At 37.8% G+C, this 22324-nt stretch overlaps 1 protein-coding gene across 5 annotated transcripts in view; it reads left to right on the top strand.

The window, feature by feature from the left end:
* The window catches only part of VRK1 (VRK serine/threonine kinase 1), an 81874-nt gene that overhangs the window by 2528 nt on the left and 57022 nt on the right, over positions 1-22324 (top strand). For 2 of the 5 annotated variants that reach the window (XM_087447971.1, XM_087447968.1), the window contains exon 1: positions 1329-1508. The exons of 2 other annotated variants lie outside the window; for them this stretch is intronic. The gene's annotated coding sequence lies outside the window, so the exon portion shown is untranslated. Of the gene's footprint in view, positions 1-1328; positions 1509-3438; positions 3691-22324 lie in introns of those variants that run through there. One more of the 5 variants, XM_087447970.1, reaches the window with a different exon arrangement.

The following is a 22324-nucleotide window of genomic DNA, read 5'->3' as shown; positions in this document are numbered from 1 at the left end:
TGTAAGATTAATTTAGAAAGGTGATAGAATCCTGACAAAGCATTTGGCTAGGTGGTGTAACCGAGATGTGTTTGTACCCTAGGATGTATTTGCTCCTTGTGACCCAAATTCCTGTGAATATGTTCCCACTTGCCATTATAAAGATGCAAAGAGGGCTGTACCCTTAGATTTTTTTTCCCCCTTGACTCCTGAAGGATATTTTTAAGTACCTTGCATTCTTTGTGTGTTTGTGTGTGTGTGTGTGTGAGGAGGACCAGCCTTGAGCTAACATCCAATGCCAATCCTCCTGTTTTTTTTTTTTTGCTGAGGAAGACTGGCCCTGGGCTAACATCGTGCCCATCTTCCTCTACTTTATATGGGACGCTGCCACAGCATGGCTTAACAAGCGGTGCGTCGGTGCGTGCCCGGGATCTGAACCGGCGAACCCTGGGCCGCCGAAGCGGAGCGCGCGCACCTAACCGCTTGTGCCACCGGGCTGGCCCCTAAGTACCTTACATTCTGAGGTTGCTGTTTTGAAGTACTTTCATGCACTTTCCCAGTTACTCCTGCTCCATCTCTCCCAATGTTGTCTTAAATCTTTGCACTCAAACTCAAGCACATTCTCCTTATTATTCTTGTTATAGATGACATATGGACACCACATTAAAAAAGAAAAGCTCTCTAGAGAGCCTAGAGAGGTATGAGGTGTACCCTTCCCCCCTAATAGAAGTTAGATTTTTAATACTAGTAAATACTGTTGACAAGAACTACTCTACTTTTAGTAACATTCTTCAGTAAATTTATTAAGAATTTTATTAGCCAGAGCATCTTTGTCAGCTTGGAAAAATACATTGTGAATCATATTACTTGTTTAGTCTTCATGTAGGTGCATGAATTTTGATGATTCTTTGTAGTAACTCCTATCTCTCCATGGGTCTCTGGCCCATAGGATGGGAACCAGTGCTCTAGGATTTGAAAATTAAGATAAACACTGTTCACACTGGCAGATATTTGGATGAATATTAAACATACACACATACTAAAATGTTTATCATTAAAGCCATGTACGTTAAGTGGGAAGATATACTACGTGGAATCATATAATTAAATTGGAGGGTTACTAAGTTTGAGATTTGGCAATGTTCTGTCATATACTTTTTGAATAAATAACACACTTAATTGGAAGGACACATTTGTCTTATGGAGCTTAATATCCAGAGCAATATAGCTGGTCCTGCAAGGAACTAAATGAGAACTGGAAAGTCATTAGGAGCAAGGGCAGCACCATCCCACTCTTTGGGAGGCCTTATAGTTTGTTTCTGTGCATTTATTTTGTTTTCTCTTGGCAGGCTGGCTGTCTTGCTGCTGTTTGCATGTGGGGTAGATATGTCTGCTCCAGACCCAGCTCCTTGTTTCAAGAACCCAAAAGCGACTCCGTTACCTATCTAATTGTCAATTATATCTACAGTCAAAAAAAAAATCTTGAAGTTAGAAATCTTATAGCTAAGATAACTACAGCTTTATTTCAGGTAAATTGCTTTTCTCAGATTGTTTTACCAAGTAACAGCTGAACAAATGCCATTGTTTGATGATTCTACGTATAAGTGAATTGTGATCACATTTCACAATACTAAGTGTTAGAAAGTGCTGTTAAACCTTTAGTCTTCATAGACTGTGTATGGAAGACGTAGAAGCAGAAACTTTTACTGTTTCTAGGGGCAGTGTTGCTTTTTTTCACTTATTGCAGTTTACTATATAATATGACAACAGAGCTATCAACATACAGATTATGTCTAATTGTAAATTCTTAGAGATAATGAGAAAAAAGTATTATTTGAGAATCAGGAAAAAAGTTGTTAAAATTCATTTTTTTAAAACTAAGTTCAGATTGTAACAATTAAGAGGCTTAATCTTATTGTTTTTGGGCTTTTGGAAAATATTTTAGAAGTTGTGACTTTCAGACTTACGTTACCGCTCATGTTGCTGGGAGGAAAGTCAAATGGTACAGCTACTGTAGAAATAGATTTGGCAGTTGCTTAAAAAGTTAAACATGACACTTAAACACACGACCCAGCAGTTGCTCTCCTGGGCATTTATCCTAGAGATGTAAAAACTTATATTCAGACAAAGACCTGTACTTAAATGTTCATAGTGGCTTTGTTTAGATTAGCTAAAAACCAGAAACAACCCCACACATCCTTAGTGGGTAGCTTGTTAGGTAAAATGTGGTACAGCCATGTAATGGAACACCACTCATTACAAAAAGGAGCAAACTGTTGACCCACACAGCAGTTTGGATGGAGCTTAAGGCATTGTACTCAGTGAGAAAAGCCAATCTCAAAAGAATGTGTGATTGTATGATTCCATTTATATAGCATTCTCAAAATGACGAAGTTATTGAAGTGGAGAGGAGATCAGTTTTTGCCAGGTTAGGGCTGGGGTGGAGTGAGATGTGACTATGGAGGGGTAGCACGAAGTTGTTTCTTTGGGGTAATAGAGCCTTTCTCAGTCCTGATTGTTGTGATGGTTACACAAATTTTTACACATGATAAAGTGTCTCTACACACACACAAACAAAAAGAAGTAAAAACTGAAACTCGAGGAAATATGATTACTAATACTGTACCCATGTCAATTTCCTAGGTTTGATCATCGTATTATGCTGGTCCATTGTATGGCTCTACCACATTTTATTTAGCCATTCACCATTGAAGGACATGTGGGTTGTTTCTAGTTTTGACTATTACAAATAAAGCTGCTATGAAGACTCGTTTAGATTTTAGGGTGCATCTCTGTTTTCATGTCTCTAGAGTAAATGTCCAGGAGTGCAACTGTTGTTTTCAACAAATGGTTTTGGACCAGTTGGACATCCATAGGCAAAAGGAAAAGAAAAAAAAGAACCAAGATCTAAACCTCATATCCTGTGCAAAAGTGAACCCAAAATGAATCTATTGAATCACTTTTTTTACCTTTATCAAAAATCAGTTGGCCGTACGCCCTAAACTGCATACAAAATGAGGATAGGAGGAAATGAGTAAGCAATTAAGTATGAAAATTAGTACAGTCTTAGGAAGGTGTGACGTGGCTTGAGTCTTGAAAAAAGTGTGTATAGATTTGAGAGGAAGTGGGAAAACATTTTAGAGACTAGCCTGAGCAAAGACAGGTCCTAGAGAAAATAAGTAAGAACGGGCTGTTTTGGTCATGTGAGTGAAGTGGAGGAGGGTAGTAAAGGAAGGATAGTTAGTTTGTGATTATAGAAACTGCTGGCTAGATTGTAGAGTTTATAATCTGTTTCATTGGTCTCTAGAAAGGTACTGTAGGTTCTTGAGCAGGAAAATGATACAGGAGAAATGGTATTCAAGAGAAGTTGTTTTAGGGCCATGTATGGCAGTAATAGTTTGGCGGGAAGAACAGGGTATAACCATGATCTTTAACTTGACTTACCACTTTGTGTTACAGATGTCTACCAGAAAGCTAAAAAAGTGATGTCCCTTCAGAATATTAAGTCCCTAATATTTCCTAGAATAATACTACTAGATTTCAGACTTGCCACTGTCTTTGGTGATGGATACTGAGAACTCTGCTGGACTTTCAAACTCCTTCATATTAATGCTACTTTTAATAAGTTGTACAAGTGAGAAGAGGAGTAGTTTCTATTGGCTCATTGTTGACGTGGATGACATTTCTTATTAGGCCGAAAGGGTTCAAGAGGTGAGCAACTGAAGTGATAAAAACATAAAGAATTGATAAATTGGTTCAATGAGGAAAAGTTAATGGATCACTTTTATTTATCATGGCAAAGAGGAGACTCGGGGGTTGTTTAATGAGCATGTCCTGGTACTTGTATTTGAAGAACTATACAGAGAATGATGAGGACCAGCTGTTCTTCAAAATCACTGAGGACTGAACAAGGACAAATGGCTCAAATTGCAGCATATTGGGGCTTTAGTCTGAGGGAAGAATTTCCGGACAGTAGGGACATTAGACACCAAGAGATCTTTAAGGGTAGAATAGGAACCTAGTGTAGTTTAGGAACATTTTGCTTATAGTAAGGGGGATGTGACAGGTGACAGTCCTCGAGTCCTAATTTATTAATTTGTGACTGAAAATACTCGGTTTCTGTTTTCTTAGCACCCACTTTAGTTCTTGATTTCTTTCTCTGAACACATTATACTTTTTTCTTTTCATCTGTGGGACTCTCATTTGGTTTCTGCTTTCTTTTATGCATTTAAAAGATTATCTTGGATGTAGATTAGACTTCTGGTCATTTTTAAAATAACCACCAACAAATATAACTTATTTAATGTCAGACAAACTACTAAATATCAGTGCATTTCTGCTTTTTTTTTTAGAACATGGAAATGCATATCATCCCATTTTTAAAGAACAATCAATGATGACTTGTTGAGCAAAGGATTTTACTGCATAAGAGATTACCATGACGTATATTAATGAAAGATTGGCGGTGTGAAAAGCTTTAGTGCAACCACTTATTTGTCTTCAAAGTACCTTTTCTGTTTGATGTAACTTCTTTAGTGTGACTCTTTTCTACAAGTGTAGATCTTTTTTCCGTTGAAATGTTGAGATTGACCAAGAATATTTCATTTGTGATTGCAACCCTTCGTTATTATCACAGAGAATTTTTTTTCTTCTGTAGAAGAGCAAGCTCTTACAGTGCTATGCAAGCTGCCCATGTAAAACTATCATTGCTTGGCACCTATGCCCTAGTGACAGTTTGACCAACATGTGAGCAGGCACACTGCCATCCTGACAGATGGGCGTGAGTCTAGGCAGCCAAGAAACCATGTATCTGTATCCAGTGTATTTGTTAAGGGCAGGATTCCCAGTCAGGGATGTTCAAACGTCTGTCCATCCTGAGCTTTCCCGCCTGTGGATAAAGGGATGTCATCATTAATCTCAGCTTCTGACTGAGATTCCATGGGTATATAAGAGCTTCTTGGCTCTTACAGAAGTAGGCAACTGGGGACAATCAGGATAATTGTTCTCTCCTTCATCACAGGGCTACGTCAAATAATCCTTTCCTCTTTCTCCTAGCCAGCTAGGTTTGCAGTGAGTACAAACCTGTTCAGACATTGTCCCGATACTTCTAGAATATGTGCTGCTTCATTTGTTTTCTAGAGTACAAAAGCTTTGACAGTCATTTCATGTTTCTGCTTTGGACAGCGATGTGTATCATTTAGGTGGATCTGAGTTCAGATATTCACTGCTCTGTGACGTTAGGGCAACCTAATTTTACCACCCAATCAAGGTGCAATCATACCTATTTCATAGGGTGCTTGTGAGAATTAACTATGAAATGTGTACATAAATCACTTGGTATAAGGTCTGGCCCACAGTAAGTGTTCAGTAAATGTTTGTCATCATCACCACTGTAACATATCTGAGGGTATTTTTCTCTGGAGAATTATCTGAAACAGAAAATCTCTTCTCAACTCATTTCCTACCATTCTTGAAAGTAGTGTATTGGATATTATCATGCTGTCTGGTCTATAATGGAATGCCTGCAATGACAGGGAACTCATTACCCTAGAACAGGGTTTTTCAACTGTGGGGCTAGTGACATTTTAGATGGGTCATTCATTGTTGTGGAGGGTTGTTCTTTGAATTGTGTGATGTTCAGCAGCATCCCTGGCCAGGGGGACAAAATTGTCCCCAGTTGAGAAACACTGCTCTAGAGAGCCTATCCTGGTTTTAATAAAGTTTTGACTGTTAGTAAGTTCTTATATTGACTGGAGGTCTGCTTTCGTATTTCTACCCAATTCTGTCTTTTGGAGACGCGGAGAACAAGCTGAATCCCTGTTCCACAGAACGTCCTCTCAAATATGTGAAGATGGTCATCAAGACTTCTCAGTCTTTTCGAGTTGAAACATCTCCAGTTCATTAACTCTTCCTTACAAGGCATGACTTCATGTCAGTTCACCACATGGGTGGCTTTCCTTTGATTTCATCCCATCTTTAAACTGTAGTGCTTAGAATTGAATGCAATACTCTAGGCATGGTTTGATTAGTAAAAGAGCTGCAGCTCTTGTTTTAGATACAGCACTTTTCTTCTATTAGTGTAGGGAAGAATATTACCTTTCTTCTTCTGTATACTATATTCTTATTATAAGCTATATCTTTTGATGACCACATCATACTTTGAACCTAGAGATGAATAAAACCTCTGGATGTCTGAGCCATACGTTCATCCTGTTTTTATGCATTAGTTTTAGGGTCCAACCATGAGAACTTATGTTTATCCTGTTAGATTTCTTTTTATTGGATGTAGCTAATTGCAATCCTAATTCTTGGTTTGCTCTGAAGTTTCTAGCTTAAAAGAACAAGTAGGTGATTATGCCACCAACTGAGATTGAAAATACGGGAGAAAGGGGTGTGTGTGCGTACATGAAGAGAGGGTTGAGGCTGGAAGCCTGGGTAATCCCAATATTAAGAGGCAGCTGGGAGAAGGAAGGCAACAAAAGAGACCAAGAAGTGGTCTCTTCTTGAGTGGGTGGGCTCAAAGGTAAGATGAAGATGAGAGGAGCATCTTGGAGGCTGGAGTGACTACGTGTTAAGTGTTGTGGTTGATGCTTGGATACGAGATGAATAGGACATGGTCCCGGCTTTACGCTGCTGTTTTTATTCGCCCCATGTTTAGTTAATGGCACTACTTAGTTCACCATGCCTGAAAACTTGTCATCATTTATTTCTCCTTCACACTCTTGCGTCTATTAGGTTAGCAAGTGCTACTGATTAAAAAAAAATCTTTTTTGAAATATAGCATGCGTACTAAAACAAGTGCACAAATCTTCAGTATCTAGCTCAATGATTTTTTTAAACAAAGTGAACACACTATAATAACCACCCCCCAGATCAAGACTTTTACTATTCTAGCACTCCAGAAGCCTCTGTTGTTCCCCTTTCCAGTAATTACTCCCACCCAAGGTAACCTCTTCTGACTTCAATAACTATAGCTTAGATTTGCCTGGTTGTGCACTCATATGTAAACGGAATTATACCTTATGTGCTCCTTTCTACCAAGCTTTTATTCAGCATTGTTTCTGAGATTCATCCATGTTGTTGCATGTAGGTTTTTTTTTTTTTTTTATAGCTCTATAGTTCTGGTTATCTATTATTGTATACCACATTTGTTTTTTTTTGTTATTTTTTGGTGAGGAAGATCAGCCCTGAGCTAACATCCATGCCAATCCTCATCTGTTTGCTGAGGAATACTGGCCCTGGACTGACATCCGTGCCCATCTTCCTCCACTTTATATGGGACACCGCCACAGCATGGCCTGACTAGCGGTGCATCGGTGCCCGCCCGGGATCCGAACCCGGGCTGTCATCAGTGGAGCGTGCACACTTAACCACTACGCCACGGGACCAGGCCCTGTTTTGGTTTTTGATTACTGCATAACACACCACTCCAAACTTAGTGGAGTAAAACAACAACCGTTTTATTATGCTCATGGGTTCTGTGGGTTAGGAATCGGGTGGGGAGATCTTGCCCTCCTCTATGATGGTTTGCTCTAGAATCATTTAGAGGCTCCTTCACTCACATGTATGGTACCTTGGCTGTGGTATCTTGAAGACCAGCACCATCTGGGACTAAAGCACCTACATTTTTGTTTTTTTTGAAAAGTGGCTGTTTTATTTTTCCAGTGGTGTATCTAAAATGCAATTCAATGGAGATGGAAACTTCTACCTGAAACTTGCTTTGCTTCTTTGCAACTTTTGAGTCCCTGGTAAACTATTGAGATAGTGTTCAGATATTGCTGCTGAAAAGGCTGTATGGAGTTGATGATCATGTATGACCAGAGGAAGGTTAATGTCAGTATCCAGAAGCAGAGATTCCTTTGAGGAGGAGAGGAGGTTTAGGAGATGGCTGGTGAGCACAGTCTTTTTGGTGTTGGGTAAAATCACCAGTTTGGGGATGAGCTCCTGCATCCTTGTTCTGGGCCCTTGTAATGAGACACCAAGCTTGAAGTGGACACGGCATGTGTAGGGGCTTGTGTTGGTGGTCTATATTCTTCAGTGCGTTTGCTATATCTTCTGTTTTGGAAATAAGTCTTATCACCTTATCACCAGCGTAGTGGTTGCTATAAAGGTGGCTGTGCCCTGGTTGCAGATTCTCCACGAGGAGATTCTCCACAAGGCCTGGCTCATCACAGAGTGTTGGCTGGGTTCCCAGAGGAAGCTTCCTGAGAGTGACTTATCCTCAGAAGTCACAGAACATTATTTCTATTATACTCTATTGGTTAAAATAGACACGAACCTGCCTGGATTCAAGGGGAGGGAACTTAAGCCTCACATCTTTATGGGAGGTGTGTCAAAAAATTTGTGGCTGTTTTTTAAAACCACGACAGTTATATGCTACAGTTTATTTATCTCTTCTATTGTAGATGGATATTTGAGTAGTTTCTACTTTAGAGCAATTATGAATAATGCTGCTGTAATCCTTCTCGTTCCTATCTCTTTGTTCACATATATATTTATTTTAGTTGAGTACATATCTAAGAGTAGAATTGCTGTTCAGAGTTTATGTGTATCTTCAGCTTTAATAGATTCTCCCAAACAGTTTTCCAAAGTGGTTGTACCAATTCATACTCCTACTAGCAAAAGATGAGTGTTCTGGTTGCTCTGGAGCCTCGCCTCCACTTGGTACTGTCAGTTAAACATTTACAAATTGTTTTATAACCATTCTTTGGTCGTGTAGATCTCAGAGTGTTTTGAATTGGCATTTCCCTGATAACTAGTGATTTGAGCACTTTTTCATATGCTTGTTAGCCATTTGGATATTCTTGGTTGTGAAGTGCCTGTTCAAGTCTTTTGCTCACTTTTAACAGATTGGGTTATCTTTTTTCTCATTGAAGTGTTGGAGTTTTTGTATATTCTGGGTATGAATCCTTTGTTGAATATATGAATTGTAAAAATCTCTTCCCATCCGATGGCTTGCCATTGCACTCTTGTAATGTGTCTTTTGATGAACTGAAATTCTAAATTTTAATCGATTTCAGTTTACCAATTTTTTCCTTTATGGCTAGTGTTTTTTTGTGTCATGTTTAAGAAATTTTTGCTACCCTGTAGTCATGAAGACATTTTCTTTCTTTCTTTCTTTTTTTTTTTTTTTTTGGTGAGGAAGATTAGCCCTGAGCTAACATCTGTTGCCAATCCTCCTCTTTTTGCTGAGGAAGATTGGCCCTGGGCTAACATCTGTGTCCATTGTCCTCTTTTTTTCATGTGGGACGCCCCCCACAGCATGGCTTGATAAGCGGTGTTTAGGTCCGTGCCTGGGATCTGAACCTGCAAACCCTGGGCTGCCAAAGCAGAGTGTGCGAACTTAACCACTACACCACCGGGCCGGCCCCTAAGACATTTTCTTACTTTATCTTCTAGAAGCTTTGTTATTTTACCTTTTACATTTAGGTCTAAGTGTCCAAGAATTGATTTTTGTGTCTTGTGGGGGAGGGGTCAAGGTTCCTTTTTGTGCCTATATGCTTATCTATACAAGTTATAGCAGGTAGCATTGGGTCAGGTGGACGCAAGCCTGGGAGTTAGGGGTCCTGTGTTCTCAGCCTTAACCTAATGTACCTTTAATGCATCTTTTGAACTTGGGCGTGTTATTAAACCCTTCTGGCCTCAGCTTCATCTGTGGATTTGAGTGAAATGTTTTCTGATTTTCATTCTGGCTCTGGTTTGTTAGATCATTCTACCTAGTTTTACAGTTTTATTTAGGCTTATTAAAATCTTCTTGGATCTGGATTCCGTTATCTAGTGATTCATGACATCTCCCAGCTTTATGTTATCATCACTTAGGTTGAGTATGCCATCTAGATCTTCATCCAAGCTGCTGGTGAAAGACAGCTTTCTTGACCACGTTGGTCATGTTCTTCTGATGTTTTTGGTATGCTCTGTTGCTTGCCAGGAGCTCCTCATTCTGTTTAATAGCTGTGGCTCAGGACACTGATTCCGTTTTTGAATGACGTCATATACTATTCATTTTACTTGTCCCTTCCTTCAGTTTCCTAAATGAACTTCTAAGAACCACAAACAATGTAGATAGAGTCCCAGGAATCAGCAGAAGTAATTCACGATCGATGAGTTCTAGTCTTTTGGCAAATGATTCTGCAGTATGTGCTCTCTTGTAATGTTTCTGTTAATTATCAAAAAGGTATTTTTGCAAAAATTACACTTTCCATGCATATTTTTTGAATCTTGACACTACTAACTTACTGGTTGTGAGGCCATGGACAAATTATTTAACTTTTCTTCTCCTTGGTTTCCTTATATGTACAGTCAGTATAAAATACCTATTTTTTTGGTCATTGTAAGAATTAGAAATAATGCATTTAAATTACCCAACATAGATCCTACTACATGGCTGCTTAACAGTGATGGTAGCAGTTGTTGTTACATATTAGTTCATTCATATATAAGAGCTGTAAGTTAAAATTAATGGTTAATTGATTCTTTCTGTTATAGATTTATTCATATTTATTATCATTTATTCATATTTTTACTTATTTAGGATTAATTGGGCAAAAATAAGTGATCAAATTAATGTAAGAACATCATGTCAATATTCACTTTCAATTAATAGTCTTTCAGGGGCTGGCCCCATGGCTTAGTGGTTAAGTGTGTGCACTCTGCTACTGGCGGCCTGCGTTCGGATCCCGGGCGCGCACTGACGCACCGCTTCTCCAGCCACGGTGAGGCCGCTTCCCACACACAGCAACTAGAAGGAAGTGCAACTATGACGTACAACTATCTACTGGGGCTTTGGGGAAAAAAATGAGGAGGATTGGCAATAGATGTTAGCTCAGAGTCGGTCTTCCTCAGCAAAAAGAGGAGGATTAGCATGGATGTTAGCTCAGGGCTGATCTTCCTCACAAAAAAAAAACAATAGTCTTTCAGAGACTGTATTACTCTTTAAAGACTAGAGGCTGTATTGAGCTTCAAAGACTGACCTAGTCTTTACATCCAAACATGAAGGTATGGTCTTGTCTGCAAATGAAGGTATTGAGAGTTGTTTTTCTACATGGTTGATTGCAGTGTTTTTATTTTGAGGCAGTTGGTAGGGCTGACTTGTGGCTGACGCTGATGTTAAGCACTGGCAAATTCCAGATTAACAACATTGGAAAGTTACTTGGTATTTCATTTAATAAAGCTCTTTCGTTATTCATGAAGAATTCTTAAAAAATGTTTTAATTGAAAAATTAATACATACACAATAGTAAATTTAAACAGTATAAAAGGATAAAGAATGAAAAGTAAACCTCTGACCCCAAAGGCATCATCTGCTATCAGTGATATGCTCTATATACACCCAGGATGGGGTGGGGGCGTCTACATTGTTGTACAATTCCCTGGGGATGCTATGCATATATATTCAAGCATATATAGCATATGTATAATAGATCCCTTTATTTTATAGAAATAGAAATGTTTTATACATGGTTCTTCCCATGCATTTTTCAGTTAACTATATCTTGGAGACCATTACATATCAGTATATGTAGATCCACCTCATTTTTTATTTATTTTTTTGTGAGGAAGATTGGCCCTGAGCTAACATCTGCCAATCCTCCTTTTTTTTTTTTTTTTTTTTCGCTGAGAAAGATTGGCCCTGGGCTAACATCCATGCCCATCTTCCTCCACTTTATATGAGATGCCGCCACAACATGACTTGACAAGGGGTGCATCAGTGTGTACCCAGGATCCAAACCGGTGAACCCTGGGCTGCGGCAGCGGAGCGTACGCACTTAATGACTTGCACCACTGGGCCCCCCACCTCATTTTTTAAATTGCATAATATTCTATTTTGTGGATATGCCATCATTCATTTAATAAGTTCTCACTTGATATAAATTAAGGATATTTCTCGTCTTTTGTTATTATATACAATGCTGCAGTGAATATCCACGTACATTTGACAGGATGTGAGTACACCTATAAGATAAATTGCTAGAAGTGGACTTGATAGATAATGCTAAATTGATGTGCCTTTTTCTCATACTTTTACTAACCCATTACATTTTCTAACTCTTTGAACTTGGCTAATCTGATAGCTGAAAAGTATGGTTGTAATCGTAAATTGTCTCATTGTAATTTTATTTTGCATTTTATTAATGAATGAAGCTGAGCCTATTTGCTGTTGATGTCCAGAATATAGTGTTAGTGAAAGAAATCATCGTGAAGAACAAGGTGTATAAATCTACCTGTTATCTAAGGAGCAGGGGATGCAGATAAATGTATTTTATTTGTTATTTAAAAAGAGAAAAAGGGAAGGGTAAACTAAAAACTAGTGAAAACAATTACTTATGGGAAGGGAAAGAATAAAAAGGTGGGGGAGGACTGGAAGCTAGACTTCTGAACACACTTTGTGTTATTGCTTTTTTTTAATTTAATTTATTTAAACTAAAAAAAAAAAACCTAAAATAGTCCACCCATTTCTCCCACCCTCCATCCCCCACCTCTGGCAATCACCAGTCTGTTCTCTGTATCTATGGGCTTGGTGTTTTTTTAAAAATTTTATTTATTTTTAGATTCCACATATAAAACAGATCATATGGTATTTGTCCGTTTCTGACTTAATTCACTTAGCGTAATGCCCACAAGGTCCATCCATGTTGTCACATATGGCAAGATTCCATTCTTTTTTATGGTTGAATAATATTCCACTGTATGAGATATATATATAGATCTATGTCTATATGTATACACACACACCACAATTCCTTTATCCATTCATCCATCAGTGGACACTTAGGTTGTTTCCATATCTTGGCTATTGTAAATAATGCTGCAGTGAACATAGGGGTGTATATATCTTTTTGATTTAGTGTTTTTGTTTTCTTGAGATAAATACCCAGAAGTGGAATTGCTTGATCCTATGGTAGTTCTACTTTTATTTATTTATCTGTTTTTGAGGAAGATTAGCCCTGAGCTAACATCTGTTGCTAGTCCTCCTCTTTTTTTGCTGATCACGATTGGCCCTGGGCTAACACCCGTGCCCATGTTCCTCTACTTCATTGTGATGCCGCCACAGCATGGCTTGATAAGCGGTGGCTAGGTCCACACCTGGGATCTGAACCTGCGAACCCTGGGCTGCCGAAGTGGAGCTTGCGAACTTAACTGCTATGCCACTGGGCTGGCCCCTCTATTTTTAATTTTTTGAAGAACTTCCATACTGTTTTCCGTAGAAACTGCACCAATTTATATTGCCACCACCAGTGCACAAGGGTTCCCTTTTCACCACATCCTCACCAACACTTGTTATTTCTAGTCTTTTTGATAATAGCCATTCTAACAGGTGTGAGGTGATATCTTGTTGTGGTTTTGATTTTCATTTCTCTGATGATTAGTGATGTTGAGCATCTTTTCATGTACCTGTTGGCCATCTGTATGTCTTCTTTGGAAAAATGTCTATTCAGATCTTCTGCCCATTTTTTAATTGGATTGTTTGTTTTTTTGCTGTTGAGTTATTTGAGTTCTTTATATATTTTGCATATTAGCCCCTTATCAGATATATGATTTGCAAATATTTTCTCCCATTCAGTAGGTTGCCTTTTCGTTTTGTTGATGGTTTTCTTTGCTGGGCAGAAGCTTTTTAGTTTGATGTAGTGCTACTTATTTTTGCTTTGGTTCCTTTTGTTTTTGGTGTCAGATTAAAAAATCATCGCCATGACCTATGTCAAGGAGCTTACTGCCTGTGTTGTCTTCTAGGAGTTTTATGGTTTCAGGTCTTAACATTCAAGTTTTTAATCCATTTTGAGTTAATTTTGGTGTATGGTGTAAGATAGTGGTCCAGTTTCATTCTTTTTTCTTTTTTGGTGAGGAAGATTGGCCCTGAGCTAACATCTGTGCCCATCTTCCTCCATTTTGTGTGTGGGTTGCCACCACAGCATGGCTTGACGAGTGGTGTAGGTCTGCACCTGGGATCCGAACCGGGAACCCGGGCTGCCGAAGTGGAGTGCACTAAATTTAACCACTACACCGCTGGGCTGGCCCCCAGTTTCATTCTTTTGCACGTGGCTGTACAGTTTTCCGAGCACCACTTATTGAAGATACTGTCCTTTCCGAATTGTATATTCTTGGCTCCTTTGTTGTAAATTAATTGACTATATATGTGTGTGTTTATTTCTGGGCTCTCTGTTCTCTTCCATTGATCTATGTGTCTGTTTTTATGCCAGTACCATACTGTTTTAATTACTATAGCTTTGTATATAGTTTGAAATCAGGGAGCATGATGCCTCCAGCTTTGTTCTTTCTCAAGATTGCTTTGGGTCTTTGGGGTCTTTTGTGATTCCATATAAATTTTAAGATCATTTGTTCTATTTCTGTGAAAAATGCCATTAGAATTTTGATAGGATGCATTGAATCTGTATATTACTTTGGGTAGTATGGACATTTTAACAATATTAGTTCTTTCAATCCATGAGCTCAGAATGTCTTTCCATTTATTTGTTTCTTCAGTTTCTTTCATTAATGTCGCGTAGTTTCCAATTTACAGGTCTTTCACCTCCTTGGTTAAATTTATTCCAGTATTTTATTCTTTTTGATGCAGTTGTAAATGGGATTGTTTTCTTAAGTTCTCTTTCTGATAGTTCATTATTAGTGTATAAAAATGCAACAGGTTTTTGTGTATTGATTTTGTATCTTGCAACTTTACTGGACTTATTAGTTCTAACAGTTTTTGATGGAGTCCTTAGGGTTTTCTACATATAATATCATGTTATCTGCAAATAGTGACAGTTTTACTTCTTCCTTTCCAATTTGGATGCCTTTTATTTATTTTTCTTGCCCAATTGCTCTGACTAGGATTTCCAGTACTATGTTGAATAAAAGTGGCGAGAGTGGGCATCCTTGTCTTGTTCCTGATTTTAGAGGGAAAGCTTTCAGCTTTTCACCCTTGAGTGTGATGATAGCTGTGCACTTGTCATATTTGGCCTTTATTATGTTCAGGTACATTCCCTCTATACTTGCTTTATTGAGAGTTTTTATCATAAATGGATGTTGAGTTTTGTCAAATGCTTTTCCTGCATCTACTGAGATGATCGTATGATTTTTATCCTTCATTGTGTTAATGTGGTGTATCTCATTGACTGATTTATGGATGTTGAACCATCCTTGCATCCCTGGAATAAATCGCACTTGATCATGGTGTATGCTCTCTTTAATGTATTGTTGGATTTGATTTGCTAATATTTTGTTGAGGGTTTTTGCATCTATGTTTATCAGAGATATTACCCTGTAATTTTCTTTTCTTGTCGCATCCTTGTCTGTTTTTGGTATCAGGGTAATGCTGGCCTTATAAAATGAGTTTGGAAGAGTTCCCTCCTCTTCTGTTTTTTGGAGGAGTTTGAGAAGGACTGGTTTTAGTTCTTCTTTGAATGTTTGTTAGAAATCACCAGTGAGGCCATCTAGTCCTAGACTTTTATTTGTTGGGAGGTTTTTGATTACTGATTCATTCTTTTGCTAGTAATCGGTCTGTTCACATTTGCTATTTCATCATAATTCAGTCTTAGTAGGTTGTATGTTTCTAGGAATTTATCCATTTCTTCTGGGCTGTCCAATTTGTTCTGTATACTTGTTCCTAGTAGTCTCTTGTGATCCTTTGTATTTCTGTGGTATCAGTTGTAACGTTTCCTCTTTCATTTCTGATTTTATTTATTTGAGTCCTCTTTTTTTCTTGGTGAGTCTAGTTGAAGGTTTGTCAATTTTGTTTATCTTTTAAAAGAACCAGTTCTTACTTTCATTGCTCTTTTCTCTTGTCTTTTTATTCTTTATTTCATTTATTTCTGCTCTAATCTTTGTTATTTCCTTTCTTCTACTAACTTTGGGCTTTGTTCTTTCTTTCCTAATTCCTTGAGGTATAAAGTTAGGTTGTTTATTTGAGACCTTTCTTGTTTCGTGAGGTAGGCATTTATAGCTATGAACTCCCCTCTTAGAACTGCTTTTGCTGCATCCATAAATTTTGTTATGTTACATTTCCATTTTCATTTGTCTCAAGATATTTTTTGATTTCTCTTTTGATTTCTTCTTTGACCCATTGGTTGTTCAGTAGTATGTTGTTTAATCTCCACATATTTGTGAATTTTCCAGTTTGCTTCATGTAATTACTTTCTGGTTTCATACCAGTGGAAAAGGTGGAAAAGGTTGGAAAAGATGCTTGGTGTGATTTCAGTTCTCTTAAATTTCTTAAGGCTTGTTTTCTGGCCTAACGTATGATCTGTCTTGGAAAATGGTCCATGTACACTTGAGAAGAATGTGTATTCTGTTGCTTTTGGATAGAATGTTCTGTAATTAAGTCCATCTTCTCTAATGTTTCATTTAAGGCCAATGTTTCCTTATTGATTTTTCTGTCTGGATGATCTATCCATTGATATAAGTGGAATATTCAAGTCCCCTACTATTATTGTATTGGTATTTCTCCTTTTAAGTCTGTTAATATTTGCTTTTATCTATTTAGGTGCTCCTATGTTGGGTGCATAAATATTTACAAATGTTATATCTTCTTGTTGGATTGACCCCTTTTTCATTATGTAATGCCCTTCTTTGTCTCTTAGTACAGTCTTTGTTTTAAAGACTATTTTGTCTGATATAAATATAGCCAGTCCAGCTTTCTGTTGGTTTCCATTACATGGAATATCTTTTTCTATCCTTTCATTTTCAGTCTGTGTGTGTCCTTACTTATAAAGTGAGTCTCTTGTAGGCAGCCTCTAGATGGGTCATGTTTTTTAATCCATTCAGCTACTCTATGTCTTTTGATTGGAGAATTTAGTCCATTTACATTTAAGGTGATTATTGATAAGTATGTGCTTATTGCCATTTCATTAATTGCTTTCTGACTGTTTTTGTAGTTCCTCTCTATTCCTTGCTTCTTCTCTTGCTCCCTTCCTTTGTGGTTTTATGACTTTCTGTAGTGGTATGCTTATATCCCTTTCTCTTTATCTTTTGTGTTTTTACTAGAGGTTTTTGCTTTGTGGTTACCATGAGGCTTACATATAACAACTTATATGTATAACAGTCTATTTTAAATGGATAACAACTTAAATTTGATTCCATTGTAAAGCTCAATTATTATTACTCTCTCCTCCCAGGTTTTGTGTTTTTGCATTGTTTGGCTTTGGAAATGTAAATATTTTACAAAATTCTAAAAATTTAAAGAGAAAAAATATATATCAGTTAAATATTTAGGTTAATGTTATTAGGAACCAAGATTTTTAGTGAAAGAGAAATATAAAATCAAGTTAAGAAAAATCCTAAATTTAAACAGGAAATATTAATATAAACTCATGATATATTTTCTTTTTGAAAAGAATTCTTGTAGCTCTGTCCACTCAAAAGACCTAGAAATAATGATAACCTGGGAGCAGTGACTATCCCAGTGCCCAGATTTTGGTCTGTAAATATCATTTTCCACTGAAAGGAGACAGGCCCTTTGTCGAAGTGATTGATTTTGGATTTGGTATGGGAAAACTTGCATGAGGAACCTAGGACATTTTGTCCTAGAAAGCGAGGAAAATACCCAAGACTATTAGGTCGTGTCAGGAAGACACAGTGGCCAACTTGAAGGACTTCCATTGCCTAGTGCAGAAGAAAAGAAAGGAGCAGCCCTGGCTCTCAGAAGCTGGCCTGGCACTCGGAGTTCTCCAGTTATATGTGAGCAGTCTCACAGAATACCTCAGACAAGGTTTCTCTGAGATCATGATGAAGTGAGACGAAGCACAAACAAAACCAAGGTCACTGTGCCACCTGCAAAATACTTGGCCAAAATGAGTGACCGCAGCTTCTTTACCAATTACAGCTTTTTCTTTGTTCTAGTCTCCCCTCCCTTAGATAAGATTTACTGAGATACCCAATCATAGAATTACCCCGATTTCTGAGAGCATACAATTTAGAGAAACTCCTGCTTCCCTAGAGCCTCCCCCAAATTACCCAATCAAAGCCCAAGTCCTATAATAGATTCTTTAGAATCTTACTGAGGTTACTAAGGTTACTAAGAGTCTTACTGAGACGCCCAACTGTTCCCCATGGTGTGTCTTCTCCCAGCTTGTTTAACTACAGGTGTGTTCCTGGTGTTCTTTTTCTTGTGTGAGGAAGATCAGCCCTGAGCTAACATCCATGCCAATCCTCTTGTTTTTTTGCTGAGAAAGAGGGGCCCTGGGCTAACATCTGTGCCTGTCTTCCTCCACTTTATATGGGACGCCGCCACAGCATGGCCTGACAGGCGGTGCATCAGTGCATGCTCGGGATCCGAACCCAGGCTGCCAGTAGTGGAGTGCGCACACTTAACCACTATGCCACAGGGCCGGCCCCCTGGTGTTCTTTTGTTGAAGGGCATTGACACCAGAGGTAGGACAGTTTGAGCAACAACAATAACAAAAAATATGGGGGAACAGGTTAAGTGACAATATTAGGACATAATCAGCAAAATTCAAAATGTGGGAAATTTTACAGGGCAAATGACAAGGGGAAAGAAAAAAATAAAAGAGGGAGGTGACACTTGTCTATTAAAGAGATTAAAGACCCATCAGCCAAATGCAGTGACTAAAAAGTCAACTATAAGAAGATTTTTTTTTTTGAGACAATTATTAGGTGATATTAAGGAGTTATTGTTAATTTTCTTAGGTGTGACAATGATATATAATGACTATATTTTAAATATGAAATGATGTGGTGTTTGGGGTTTGCTTTAAAATGATCTTGGGTGGGGCTAGTGGATTGGATACACAGAGGAAACAAATTGGCAACATGGTGATAATTGGTGCAAGTGGGTGATGTGTACATAGGAGTTCATTATATCACTTCTCCACTTTGTATGTATTTGAAAATTCCCCTAATAACAAGTTTTTTTTTAAGCCATTTGTATTTCTTTTTCTATGAATTTTCCTCTCCATGTCACTTTTCATTTTTCTGTTGAGCTTTTGTCTTTTTTTCTTATGATTTAAATGATTCTTTAAATACTAGGAAAATTAACCTTTTGTCATGTTTTGTAGATTTGCTCATTTGTCTTTTGAGTTTGCTTATGATGTTTTTTAACCTGTGGAGAATTTTTATTTTGTCAAATTTATCAATTTTCTTTATGGTTTGAGTGTTTTGTTTTGTGTTTTGCTTAGAACAATCTTCTTTTCTCTGAGATTCTAAAAAGTTCTTTTATGTTTTCATGAAGAATTTTAGTGACTATAGTATGCTTCTGATACACTTTGACTATTTGGTCATCTTAATTTCCTTTTACAGTATATAGAAATGTTCTCCCTTTGAGCCCTGCTGCAAGAATAGTTAAGGAAAAATGTTGTTCAGTACCTATTCTGTGTAGATTTAATAGTGAGCACCCGGAGAATTAACTGTAAACAAAGTTTGATAGTTAATTTTGCCTCCCAAAAAGGACAACTAATGGGAAATCTATCATTTACAAAATTGTCAAAATACTATACTAAATGTTATATAAAAATATTAACAGTATAGTTCAAAATTTCTGATTTTAGAAAAGTTTCAGTGTTTGTTTTACATAAAGAAGCATTCTGTTTAGCTCTTTTTGTAGGGCTTGTGGGTCAAGGAGCCAGGTGTCACGTCCCTTTGAAGTCGGCATTTTCAGGCTTGCTCCTCTCTTAGGTTTGATGCCTTTGCATAGGCAGAGCAGGAAGTTTCCGGTTTCTACTCCCTGTAGGAATAGATGCATGAACATTACTGTCATGTCTTCTTCATGATTGGTGCCTCAAAACCTGTTAGGACTCCAGGGATGGATCTTCTAATCACTACATCAAAAGTGAGAAAGAGAGGGGGCTGCCTGGTGGCGTAGTGGTTAAGTCTGCGCGCTCCGCTTCGGCGGCCCTGGGTTCGCAGGTTTGCATCCTGGGCGTGGACCTACGCACCGCTTATCAAGCCCTGCTGTGGCAGGCGTCCCACATATAAAGTGGAGGAAGATGGGCACAGCTGTTAGCCCAGGGCCAGTCTTCCTCAGCAGAAAGAGGAGGATTGGCAACAGATGTTAGCTCAGGGCTACTCTTCCTCACAAAGAAAAAAAAAATCAGAAAGAGAAGTGCACTGCAGAGACTTCACGGAATTGTTCCTTTTTGGGGGGAAGTGAGGTATCTTGGGCTTGTGCTTAGAATTGTGCCATACTGTGTGTTCTCAGTTGGAAATTAATTCTGCAGTTACTGTTCTTCTTTTAGAACTTTTAGAAATCATTTAAAGGAAATAAAAGTTGAAGAAGTACATTTGATACTGTATTTTAAACATTTTATTCACTATACCACAAAATTTTATAAGCTAATGTTAATCACTTTTCTAATACAAGGAAAAAAGATTCTAATTAGGAAGGAATATTTCTTCTCTGAAGATACCCACTTTCTTTTTCAAAAGAGTTAGAAGCATGAGTCTTCACCTCGTTCTTTCCAGCTTAGGTGTGAAAACATGACTAGTGTGACAGTTGCTTCTAAAGATTGTAGCACAGTTTCAGTTTAGCTTAATGTTTTTTGGGAATAAACCTAGTAATTTATAGGATCATTATCTCTGGAGGTTCACTTCCATATTCTCATGGTTTGTTGTGTTATATTTGGCTCTTGGTTTGTTAATGTTGCTAAAGGTACCATATAGCCGCAAATGTTTTTCATACTTTTGTTGATATGTGTGGTTCTCTGAGTTAAACCAGGGGACTGACTGGATGCCTCTAAAAGGAGCTCACGGTTAACCTGTGTCTCAGGTTTTTATGTTAAATGGTATAGATGATAACTATACTTTTATTCCTATGGATATCCTTACAGTTCTGTCTCAACAGCAGAATTTGTGGGGACAAAATGAAGTAAATATACGAAGACCCTCTGTATTGTTGGGAGGTGGCTATATAAACTCAAGATTTTATATTTTGTTTTTCAGATGATTTCTTAGCAGTAATCAGATGCATTAATCAACTTCTGATTAGCTGCCTCATTTATAAGAGAATTGTCTTTAGATGTATTGCTTTCAAATTGTTTCTGATGTAATTTAGCAAAAGAGGTGATGAAGTTCTTTGTTGACCGATTATCTCGTGTTTGATTTTATTCTTTGACTTACTGTACTTTGGCAGGAAGCCATTTACACCAAAATATGTAATTACTTCTTAATCCCAAATAAATTTGAAATACAAATGAGTGATTTTGGCCTTGGGAATGATGGAATGGGAAAAGGGCAATTTTGGGGGCTCCTCTTGGATCATTCATTCACTAATTTATATTTTTTACCCAACTTCTAAAATAAACTGGAGGGGGCTTTTATTAAAATCCTCTAATACAGTAGCGTTTTATGTAATAGAGCCATTACATTGAGAATGAATGACTTAATGAAGGAAAGAAGATGTACCAGAATATCTAGATTGGTGGTCCGTTCTGTGGATCATAGCCCCTGTGCAGCGTTAAAATACACAGACGCTGGGGCTCTTGTGGAGTGGGGCTTTATTGTTTCAAAGTTCCACTGGTAATTATGAAGTATAGCCAAGATGAAGAATTACTGCCTCAGACGATGGGTAGTATGTAATTGAGATTGTAATTTTGCTCCTAACTTCTGGCATTCATTGAAAAAGAAGAAACAGTAGTTTCCTAGCTCTTAATATCTTAAAAACTTGCATCACTGAAAGAGACACTCTTTTCCCACCATGAAAGTAACGGAATTTGATTTTGTAGATGTCTAGTAGCTGCTCACTGTCTTTAATAAATAGTTTCATCAAAGGATTCAGAAACATTCTTTACCTGGAGGGCTTGTTATTGATCCTTGTTTGAAGCTGATGGTATAATATTAAATCATAACTGTGCGATGGTGTTTCTGCATGAAGCTAGGTGCAGCTTCGTAAGGCCAAAGATTGTATTTTATTCATGTTTTTATTTCCAGCCCCTAGCACAGTTTTTCTGGCACCTGTTTTGGAGGTGTTTTATAAATGCCTTTGGGATAAATGAGTTCAAGTGTTTAATTTCATGGTGAACTAAATTGCCATAAAGATAGAGCTTATAAAATCTAGAGTAAGAGATAAATAACATGTTTCCTAGACCATCTGTCACTAATATCAATTGTTTCTACTTGGCACTGAAGACTTGTTTTTTGAGGGGAGGAAGCTTGTGTAAAGTTAAAAAATTAAAAGAAAAACTCTTAGGTTGTTTTGCACCCCTCTGTTTAGTGGCTAAAAGTCAGTGCGGTTTTTAAAAAATTGACATTATCCTTACTCAGTGAGGATTGATGCAGTCATTGGTAATTCCAGTAGCAACACCATTGTGACAACTGGTGGCTGTTTCTGCCTTGTCCCCTTCCAGTCTGTTTGATGCATCAACCAGAGTGATCCTTTGAAAACGTTAAGTCAGAGCATGCCATT

This window comes from Ceratotherium simum, chromosome 24 (genome assembly GCF_057802395.1).
Source record: "Ceratotherium simum simum isolate JZ-2026a chromosome 24, ASM5780239v1, whole genome shotgun sequence".
NCBI lineage: Eukaryota > Metazoa > Chordata > Mammalia > Perissodactyla > Rhinocerotidae > Ceratotherium > Ceratotherium simum.
This window is presented reverse-complemented; position numbering and strand designations above follow the sequence as displayed.